This window comes from Equus caballus, chromosome 22 (assembly GCF_041296265.1).
Source record: "Equus caballus isolate H_3958 breed thoroughbred chromosome 22, TB-T2T, whole genome shotgun sequence".
Taxonomy (NCBI): Eukaryota; Metazoa; Chordata; class Mammalia; order Perissodactyla; family Equidae; genus Equus; species Equus caballus.
This window is the reverse complement of record NC_091705.1, coordinates 49,951,865-49,962,518: the sequence shown is the minus strand read 5'-3', so window position 1 is coordinate 49,962,518 and position 10,654 is coordinate 49,951,865. Positions and strand designations below refer to the sequence as shown.

Here is a 10,654-nt window from a genome sequence, read left to right as displayed (position 1 = left end):
AGCTATTTTTCTCAGTTCTGCGAGGTCGCACTCTTAGCAGCAGAGCCAGCATCCCACTGCAGGTGGGAGGAGTCCAGGCCCACACCCCTGTCGGCTGTGCTGGGCTGTTTCCCCTTCATCCAGCATCCCTGCCCGGAGTGTCAGCTTCCTGATCCCAGCAGTGAGCCCCGTTTTGGGTTGCCTCTCTCCCAGCCCACACTCAGACCCAGAGAGCCTGCTCCCCACCTCCCCACACTGCGTCTGTCCCCCTCAGTGACAAAGACCAAATGTTGGTCACCAAATGTGGCACTAAGCACCAGGTAACGGGGCCACTCTAAGCAACACAGGCTCATATTTTTGCTTCTTGGCAGTAGAAGTTCCAGGTGTGTGCAAATGGGCTTGTGTTGGTTTCAGAAAACAGATGGTTATGCAGCTGAATATTCTATTTCACCAAGTGGGATAGGGAACGAAGGGGATGGTTCTCCCTCCTGGGACTCCATATTTCAGCATAAACTTAGTGTCAGGACAGATCAATAGGCCAGAGAATGCAGCCTCCTCCTCGGGTCTGTGGAGTTTGGGATTACACTGAGAGGTGGCCAGGGTTCATCTGCTCTGCCCACCTGCCTGAACCCCACTCCCAGGATTAGGAGAAACTCAGACATTTCCCAATCATTTTCTCAAGGGACCAAGCAGAGGAACGGTGTCCTTCCCTGTTCCTCTGGGGAATTGCTGTGGGGAGGGAGGAGGAGAGAGAGAGGAAGTGGAGGAGAGAAGAAGCAAGGAGGAGAGAAGGGAGAGGGAGGGATCAGATCAAGGAAAGCAGAGGAAAGGCTCAAGGTCTGACTGAGGTTAATAAAAAGACTTATGTTCCCAAAGACATGCAGGCAGAACCATAACTCATGATGCGTTAGGGGCCCGGCTGAGCTGGCGTTTGTCGAAGCCGGTCGAAATTCAAGGGGGGAGCGTTGCATCTTCAGCACCTTGGAGAGCACCCCAAGCCCTGCGCTCGGTCCCGGACGGATCCCAGCACTGCGGACAGCGGGCCAGGCCAGCTCGGCTGCCCCAGGGACAGCGCCCAGCCTTCTCCAGGAGGGAGGGGGGCAGGACGGCTGCAATAGGCTTTGCCAACAGCCAGGCAAGGACGTGCCTTGTGCCTCCTACGAGCTGGCTGTCTTCCATGGGGCTTCTGACACGTGCCCCTGATGAGTGATGACAGCTCAGCTCCCTTGGGGCCAGTATGAGCCTCTCCGGGCCCGGCGTTTTAATTGGCCTCTAACCAGCAGTTTTTAAAAGCCTAGAGCTCCTGAACGGAAGCAGATCCAGCTGCCCTTAGAAGCTGGGTGTGGACGCAGGGGGAGGGCTCACTGTGCTCCAGGGTGTGCTCTGGGGAAGCTGCCACTTGCAGGAAAGGACAGTTCCACTGGGTGGCAGGGAGCATGGCCCTCCATCCGCCCCCACCCCAGCCCCCTTGGCCAGTGTTGGCTCTGCGCCCTGTAAGCCGGTGAGGTGGTTGCACTGAGTGCAGAGGTTTCCTCCGTATTTTATTGTGTGGTTTCTGTGCCCTGCCATCGATCACAGCAGAACAGCCAAGGTCCCAACCTTGATGTTTTATGAATCCCAACAGTTACATCCAACGTGGCTTGGTTGACTCCATGTTCTGGCCCTGGAGACCTAGGAACAAAGCTCTCTTGCTCCTCCCATCGCTGGCCTGCACCACCGGGTTCTCTCTTCCTCCTTCTCAGGACTCTCATCAATGCTCCACGTGCGTGAGTCCCGGCAGGATGGAGAGTGACGAGGGGCCCAGCAGAGTGGCTTCTCCATCAACTCTGCCTTCCTGGGCGAGGCCAAATGGAGGGGCGTGGGCAGGAGAGGTTTGATTCAAGGGGACAGCCCACAAGAACGTTGGCCCAGGAGTCTGCGGGCCTCCACCTGGAGCGGCCTTCCCTCCTTTGTTCACCTGAAAAAGAAATCAGTTCAAATGCCACGTCTCCCCAGAAAGAAAGGAATCATGACGTCCACGTACCTGGGCCCCCCATGTGCACTCTGAGCTTCCCGTGGGGACTCCTCTCTCCCTCCCTCAGCTGCCTCAGCAAGGTCAGGCCCTCCATTTGTTGTTCAACGTGTGAGTGCCCGTCCTGCAGAATCCCACCTCTCCCCACCCCAGGATGGCTGTCCTGACTTCCTTTCCTCTAAAAAACTGCCTCTTCCCTGGGAAAATCTCTTAAAGACTTCCCAGAAGGGAGGACAAGTGCAGAGCCCTTTGGGGCAGGAGAAGGTTAAGGATCCTGGAGCTGCCGTGTGGGGGCACTTCTGCAGTGGTTCCTATGGAAATGTTCCATTTGCCTTTCTTCCCACGCTGCCTGCCCCAGGAGGCCTAGGTGTCTCTGGACTCCAGGAAAGCAGATGGTTTCAGTAGGGTGGGGCAGGGGGCCCTGACCCCCAGGCCTGGGCATCTGCCTCCTATCCTGGCCACTGTAAGCCACCCACTGCCCTTGGCCCCTCAGCATCAGATGCGGGCAGGGGGCAGGGAGCTGGAGACCAGGGAGGTGCTGGTGGGAAGGGAGAGGAGGGGAAACCTGGGCTGTTGCTGGTGGACGCTTCTTTGTGACATCTCTTTGTCTGGGGTCTGTCCAGCCCCGACTCCTACCTGTTGACATTAAGCCACCTTTCCCACTGCCTGGAGTGAGGGTTGGGGTGCAGGGAGGGGATGGTGAAGAACAAACAGACGCGGGGAGGGGGAGGTGACAAAGACCACAAGTCAGCACTAGACCCAGGTTCTGCCTCTGCCTCGGGCTCCACACACGCCACCCAGCCTGCAACGGCCTCCAGCAAGTGTCTCCCAACTGGGTGCTCATCAAAGCTTCACAAAGGGCAGGGAGCGCCTGCAGCCCCTCGCACCCCTCGCACCCCTCCCACCCACCCCATAGTCAGCCCAGTTTGTTCAAGGGGTGACTTAGTGAACGTGTGAATGACGAAGAATGAATGAATCGATGAATGAGGGAATGAATGACTGAGCGAGCGAGTGAAGGAAGGAGTGAATGGGGGCACAGTGAGTGAATGGGGAGGAGAGTCAGGAGCCGGCGTTAGGCATGGGGGACTCAGCGTGAAGTGGAGTCGGTCCCCTCCACCTCGCCCCAGGATCTTTCCAGACTGGAGCCCTGGGGCCTGGAGCAGGTGATGGCCAGACACCCCAGGGTCCCCTGCTGTGCCTGGCAGCCATGTTCCCCCACCTCCGTCAACGTGGCCCCACTGTCCCTGTGCTGGGAGCCCTTCCTGGTCCCCTGCTCGGAGCTGCGGCCCCCAGGCATCCCCCGCATGTGTCCCCACGTCCTCACCCCAGTTGGATGTCAGTGGTCATTCCCTTGGGCATCTCCCCCTCCCCCAACCCTCCTAAGCTCCACAGGGAAGAGGTCTGGCCTACCCTCTCCTGCTCTTTCACCCTGTAGGAGCCCGGCGAGAATTTCTAAGTCCTGCAAGGCAGGGGCTCTCTCACTGTGTGTGTGACGTGCTTCCTGCAGGAGTCCTGGTTTAGCTGAAGCAGAGCAGAGTGTCATCTGGGCAGCTGTAGTGACCAAACGACTGTGCTGGCCCAGCAGGGGTCTGACTGGGACACGTGCTCCCGTGAGAAGGCCAGCGCAGCATCTCCCTCACTGCAGGGGCCACTTGCTCAAGGACTGTCTGATGGGGGTGGGGGTCAGGGCAAGTGGAGGAACCTGCCACGAGAACAAGCCTGCCCACTCCAAGCGTGCAGTGAGAACTTCTCGCCAGGCGGCCTCTCGGTGGCCGTGCCCTGCCGGATGCACCTCTGATCCACAGGACATGTCGCCCCTCTGGCTCTACAGGCCCTTCAACGACAGTGCAAGCCATATTGCTGTTTATTTTCCTCTTAAACAAACTCTGGAAACTTAAATCCTGTATTTTGTGGTCATGCTTTGCCTACAAGTTCACAGCACCTTTAGGTCAAAGTCCTTCCCTACGAAAGGAACATCCTCCGCTTTGTGCTCTGGAATCAAGACAAAGAGTCCTTCTACCCACACGAAAATAGACAGATCTCGGCCCGGGAGGCGCCGGGCAAATGAGCAGGAGAAACAGTTACGTGACCCGGGAGTAGAGAACACCTCAGATGTGAGGGTTTGACCTCTTGTTGGACACTTTAAAATAGTGTTTAGCATTAGCCAAACTGAGCAAAGAAACTGAATGAAAAATGGCCGTGAGGCTGAGCAGGTCTCATTTCAGTTAAGACAACAGAGCAGTGTTCAGAGAAGCGGCTGTTCCAGGTGCCCCCTCCCTCCCCCCAGAACATTCTGTGGCCCGTGTGCTCATCACGCACAGTCCCCAGCAGGGCTGCTTCTGCACGCGGCGACCTAACAGCTGGGAGAGCCTTACAGCTGCCGGCAGGGGTGGGTCTTGGGCCCCAGGGGGGTGTGGACTGGAGCCCCCTCCCTAGAGGACCAACCACCCACACAGAGGTAGAAAGCGGGGAGGTGGCCGCCATCTTGCCCACGGCAGACTCCTGCGTCAGCGCCCGTGAGGTCTGAGGTCCACGACAGGCTGTGTGCAGGGCCTGCGCAGGCCAGCCGCCTCGGGGGCATAGCAGGGGACAGCACTGTGAATGCAGCGCATCCTTGTGACAGGCACAGTCCTCGACCTCCCTCGACCTCTCCCCCTGGGGCACGACCTCTCCCCAGCCCAGGATGAGGCACATGGGGCAAAGGGCTGCCCAGCCACCAAGTACTTCAGCAAATCCAGGTAGCTTTACTCTCATGAGCAGCGACTCCTCTGAAATATATCACCAAGAGAGGACGGGAGGCAAGGGGAAAAAACCCATCTCAGGCATTCATTGCAGAGTTGGAGAGAAGGCTGCCTGGCAAAATGGCGTGTGTGTCCATCAGAGGGGTGGCTCCCCTCACAAGGAGTTGGGGAGAGAACAGGTCAGTCTGACTCCAGCTCTGGCCTGTGACAGAGCCTGAGGTCTGGGGGAACCCACCCCCATCCTGAGCCCAGAGACACACAGCGTAGGCTGCCCTCCCACAAACACCCAGCCAGAAGGAGACCACTCGGATGCAGAGGACCAGGAGCAGGGAGACTGCTGTGCACATCCCAGCAGTTAAAGATGAAACAGGACGAGGAACGGGGGCTCGTGTTTAAATGTTGATGGAAAGGAAGCCTTCGGCTGTCCACCAAGCGTGTGGCTGGGACACTGGCCTCCCGGCTCACCTCCCAGTAGCCCAGCGGGTTTGCAAACTGGGCCCAAAGAAAGCCCAAAACTGAATGCAAGGGATGTGCAGAGCTGGCTGGAGCAGCCGCGGGGGATGCGTGGCACTGTGCCGTGCCTGTGCTGCGCTGCCGCAAAGCCCTTTATTTCCGTCCGCTCTCCCAGCCGCCCTGGTTGGCAGGGTTATTTCGGCATCCTCTGACGACAGTGTAGGACTTGTTTTTAACCATGAAAAATGGAGCTTGTGATGAACAATGGCTTCTAAAGTTATTTCAGTTCTGACAGTTTGGGGAAGAATTAACACCTTGACAGAGGTATAAAGATTCTCATTTTCCCGTTTTAACTTCAAGCCGATGCCAGCCTCAGCTGATCCTGGACAATGGAGACCATCAGACGGCTCCCCGGAGACCCCCATGGTGCTCACAGGCCAGAGCGGAGGCCAGGCTGGCAGTGTCACCTCCCAGGCTGAGCTGAGAGCATGTGGGGGAAGCAAGCAGCACAGCGCCCGGACCAGCACCCCCTGCAAACACGGCTGCCACTCCTTCGAAGTTGCGCCGATGCACTGCAGGACGTGGGTGGACACACTTACAGACGACAGGAGGAGCCCTCTCAATGCAGAAGACGGACCGAAATGTGGGTCAGGCTTCCAGCAGGGCCAACCTGCCTCCTTCCACGGGCCCTGAGGGCCCCGCCGAGCCTGGAGTGGAGCCTGCCAGGGGACCGTTCCCGCGTCCGCATATCCTTGATGTCTTGGAGCTGATAAGGAAGCACATTCCCGCTTCCAGGTTAATTTTCCACCAAATTAGCGACATTGCGTGCCCTTGAAACGTTCTTTCTAGGTGACTGTTCTAATGCTCATAACTTACTCACGCCTCCCCTTGTGACCGACAGACGTGTGGTCCTGCTCCATTAGGGTGGACCCCGTGAATTGTGCAGAGGATGATGAAGCCTGTGGGTCCAGTGTCTAAAGACCCAGCCTGGTCCAGAAACTGTTTCTGGACAGAAACTGATGGAGAAACACCTCAGATCCCACATTTAGGGAAATCCCATGAAAGCAAATATTTAAAACTGTTTCTCATAATCACTGTTCATGAGACCCCGATGGGAGCTGAGGGGGGTACATGATCAATAACATACGGCTGGCGTCACCAGCCCTGCAGCCAACCTGCTCTGTCCCTCGCAGTCGGAAATCCGCAGGGAAAGGCCATAGGATGTTTCCTTATGAGGGCATGGGGCCTGCCCGGGATTCCTGACTGCCCTCGCAGGAGCCACTGTGGCTTTCGGGCAACACAGCAGCTGAGCGCAGGTATTCCCGAGAAGTATTTGTCTTCCCCTGGGCATGGCTGGGTGTGGTCCTGGAATCAGCCCTGCCCTGTGCTGCCTTCCAGAATCTTCCTGCCTGGGCCCCACCACGCAGGGCGAGGCCACGGTGAGCAGCTGTCCTCTCAGCTCCACTCTGCAGGGCTGAGCCAGCCAGGGCTGCTGGCTGGGAGGCACAGAAACAGAGTCACCAGGCCGTTGGGCGTGAAGCGCCAACGTCCACACCCCAAAACAGCATTCGCCTCAGCACTTGCCTGAGGCCCCTCCCAGGGCACGCTTGATCCCTGTGTGGGACGCCCAGCCCCTCTGTGTGCAAACCACGTTAGCTGCTGATGTGAAGGGGCCGTGCCCCTTGTGGGACCCCAGCCCACGCAGGTTAGCAGGAAGCCTTGCAGAGGACAGACAGCAGAGCCACAGGCACGGCCTTCAGCTCTCAGAGTGTGGCCCCCCAGCCAAGCCCCCCAGGTTGTGTGGCCTTGGTGCCTCCTTAGAGATAAAGTAGAACAGTCCTGGGGACAGTGCAAGACCACCCCACCCTGGCTGCTCTCCAGTCACGCCCCTGAGTGACAGGAGGGCCAGACACCCAGGGTTCCCAGCTGCGGAAGCCCCGAGTGCAAGCCCACCGGCTCTGAGACTGGGGCTGGGACACCGGTGCGAGGCAGCCCAGAAGCTTGGGGCTCCTTCCCCGCTTCCCTTCCAAAGTCCCAGGATGGACGGGAACACAGGGCTGACCCTCTGGGTTTCGTCTGTGCAGGAGGCAGGCGGAGATCAGCGCCCCATCACTGGGAGCTCAGCCTGACCACCCTCACCCCACACCTCCTCCAAATGACCGGTCCCCACCACCTGCCTTAGGGTGTGGGGCCAGAAAGGCCGTCTGAGGACAGCAGGACAGCCTTCCGGTCCCCCTTGTTGTGCTATCCTCACACACCTGGGTTCTGGTCCTCCGGGGTACGGGCACCTCCCGCCCGGCTGGCTGGCTGGCTGCGGCTCTGGTTAAAACACTCCAGCCCGCACTCTGCTTGGCCTGTCTGTCAGCCTCTGGGTCCTGGGCTCCTCCTGCTCTTCATTTTCCTCCTCCTTCTCGCAGAGCCTGAGACAGGAGGCTGGGTGAAGGGAGAAAGAGGAGAATGTTAATCACAGTGGAGGAAGTCCCCCCACCTCGCCCGTTCCAGGGGCAGAGGGGGCCCTAGCTGTGGCTGGAGAGACAGAGGATCTCAGTATGGAACCCTTGGGCCAGCCAGGAGGGTGCACTCTGTCCAAAACAATGCCCCCGGTGCCCCAGAGGGAAGGGGGTGCACAACCGCGGGCGTCTTGGAGGCGGGTGCTCAGCAGTCGAGGCCCCAGAATAACACTGCTCTTGGAGGGAGCACAGGCGCTCTCCCCGGGAGCTCAGGAGCAGCTCGGCAGAGACGCAGCTTCACACAGGAGGAGGGTCAGCCGCCCACCAGTGGCCACGATCAACTCAGCTCTTTTAATATCCAGACATTGATTCCCCCAGTCTCAGGAAGTGCCTTTCTGTGCAAGATTTTCTAAGCTTCAACCTCCACCCCAGGCGCCATCCAAAAAGCACCTCCCTTTGTGCCACCTGCCCTGGACCCTCTGTGACCTCAGGTGACCACATCAAGCCCTCTCAGGGACAAGACCCCTCTCAAAGGATGCAATTGCAGAACGGGGCCCGGGAACTGGATTCCCTCCCCCCAGGGCACTGTGACAAATGAAGCCCACTGGCCACGTGATGGGTGTCACGTGGGGGCTGGAGATGGAGCCAAAGACCCACAAACCAATGAGAGGGCAGGCACTGGGGTCTCCGTGCGCCATGCCCCCTCCCCAGGATCCTCCAGGCGCAGCCTAGGAGTCTACTGACCTGCTGAGCCTGGGCCGCAGCTCTGCCATGTGAGCCCAAAGACAGTGCATTCCCAGGGGCAGCTGAAGACCACGCATCCTCCGAGATCACTGTCGTCCTCAACTGGCGCATGCTGCTGCGGCCGACACCAAGTCAAGGACACTCAGAGGCTCTGCAGAGGCAGCACGCACAGAGCCTGGCCGCTCACCCGCCCTTAAAACCTGGTGCTGAGGACCAGGCCAGGACGGGGGGCGGGCTGACATCCACACGGCTTACAGCAGGGGCCCCGTGAGGGAAAGACAGCACAGAGAGGCTCCAGGGTGTGCCTGCCACGTGTGCACACACCTGTCCGCCCGCACACCAGGAGGGGCCGGTGGTTTCCAATCGCCCTGGAGAGATCTCTTTCATCCTCCGAGGAGCAGCTCTTTCCCGCAGTGGGCGCCCAGCGCACCCGCGCCAGTGCTGCTAGCCTCCCTCCTGCCCGGCCGACCCGAGCAGCACTGAAGGGTCCTCGCCAGCCTCTGCGGCCTCCTCACCTGCAAGGCCAGCTCCACATGGGAGAGGAGCGGAACAAGGGCAGCAGTCACGCAGGCTTCCCATCTCCAACTCCACGTGCTCCACTGTCGCAGGACCAGGTCAAGCCTGCGGGGCCCACCACCTGGGACAAGGGGCAGTGGCTTGGTGGCCGTGAGGGGGAGGGGCATGGAGGCCTCTGCAGTCAGTCAACCAACCAGTGAGTCACCATCGATCAGCCATGCTGACCACAACGTAGCCGCTGTTGGCTCAGAAAGGGGGTCCACACTGAGGACTTGGCCGTAAGTACTTGGGGAAGGGTATGTGCCAGGCCCTGGTCAGTGCATCTGAGCACACTCCTACACACATGCACACACATGCATGCACAGAGCACAGCTGCACATGCATGTGTGCACAACCCATATGTGTAACCACTCACACAGAGCATGCAGTACATGCACATGTTAACATGTGCATACGTGTTGTGCACACTCACAAACACATACACTTGCATTCATATGTGCACAGAGCACAAAACATTCATAGACTCGCACACGTGCATACGTACACATGAGCACACACAAGCACATATTCACACCGAGGCACTCATTCAGAGCACACTCGTGCATGCACACAGGGCACATACAGGGCAAGCGGTGGTCGGGCAGTGGCACCCCCTTTGGGGCGCAGACCCTCTCTCCTCTAGCAGAGCCCCCTGTTTCTGAAGCTAGTCTAAATTGGCTTCCCTCTGGCCTGCCAGATCCCCAGGGCAGGGTTTGGGGGTGTCGTCTGGGCCACAGCCCCCCAGGAAGAGAGGGCGGTTAACTCTTTGTCCTCGGCCCTGAGCCTCGGCCGGGCTCACAGAGCTCAACGTGCTCTGCGGACACTTCCTCCCCTCCAAGCCGCAGCCACCGTTGGAGGGTGTCGGCCCTGTTCCGGTGCGTCCTGAGAGGTCTCAACATGCACACCTGCAGCGCTTTCAAGGCCGCACTGCCTCCTTTCTTCCTGAAATTCTCTTCTTTCTTCAGCTGATGCATTACTTGAATTGGAAAGAAAATCACGGGGATATATTGTCTTTCTTGTAGTTAAGATGTCAGATAACCACAGAGGAGGGGAAACTTCAAAAAAGAAATGACAGGGAGGTTGGGCCACAGTGTCCCGCTCTGAGACCACGGGGGACGTGGCAGCGCCTGCCGCCAGGCTGGGTCCCGGCTCAGAGCAGCAGCCAGGTGTCGCCTCCAGCAGACGTCTGAGCCGGGAAGGGCTGCTGTCCCCGTGTGTGAGGATGAATGGATGGGGGGATGACTGCGTAAGCAAGTGAGTGAACAGGCCAGTGAGCAGATGAGAGCCTGGGGTCCTGGTGGGGGCCCCGAGACCCTGTCCCTGCAGCCCTGCCAAAGACAAATGCCCCAGACAGGCGGAGGGTCACACAGGTCGTAGAAGTAGACACACCAGCTAATGGCTGCCACCTGCCTACCTCTCTCCACAGGGTGCTGGCCTCTGGCCTCTGGAGGGGACATGGAGACCCTGAAATGCAGGGTCTACATCCAGTGAGGTCCCCCTACAGCCCCCACCTTGTGGGGTGGCCGGCCCACTGCTGCCCTCTGCTGGCCATGAGGGCCCACTGCGCTCCTGGCTGGGGGCGGGGAGAGGGAGGGGACGGCAGCGAATTGGGACGGTGTCAGCTCCAGTCAGCATCACCGAGCTGGTTGCCATGGCAACGGGAGGGGGTGAAGGGGCTGCTGCAGAAGCCTTCTGGAAAGCAGGGAATGTGCCGTCCTCCT

General features: G+C 59.2%; 1 long non-coding RNA gene across 1 annotated transcript; it reads right to left on the bottom strand.

Moving 5' to 3' along the window:
* Positions 1-1,503: 1,503 nt before the first annotated feature.
* Positions 1,504-10,446, bottom strand: LOC138920182 (uncharacterized). The gene is made up of 3 exons (XR_011430935.1): positions 8,379-10,446; positions 7,443-7,617; positions 1,504-1,936 (listed from the first exon to the last, which is right to left on the bottom strand). It is a non-coding gene; the product is annotated as an uncharacterized lncRNA (long non-coding RNA).
* Between the last annotated feature and the right edge of the window lie 208 nt (positions 10,447-10,654).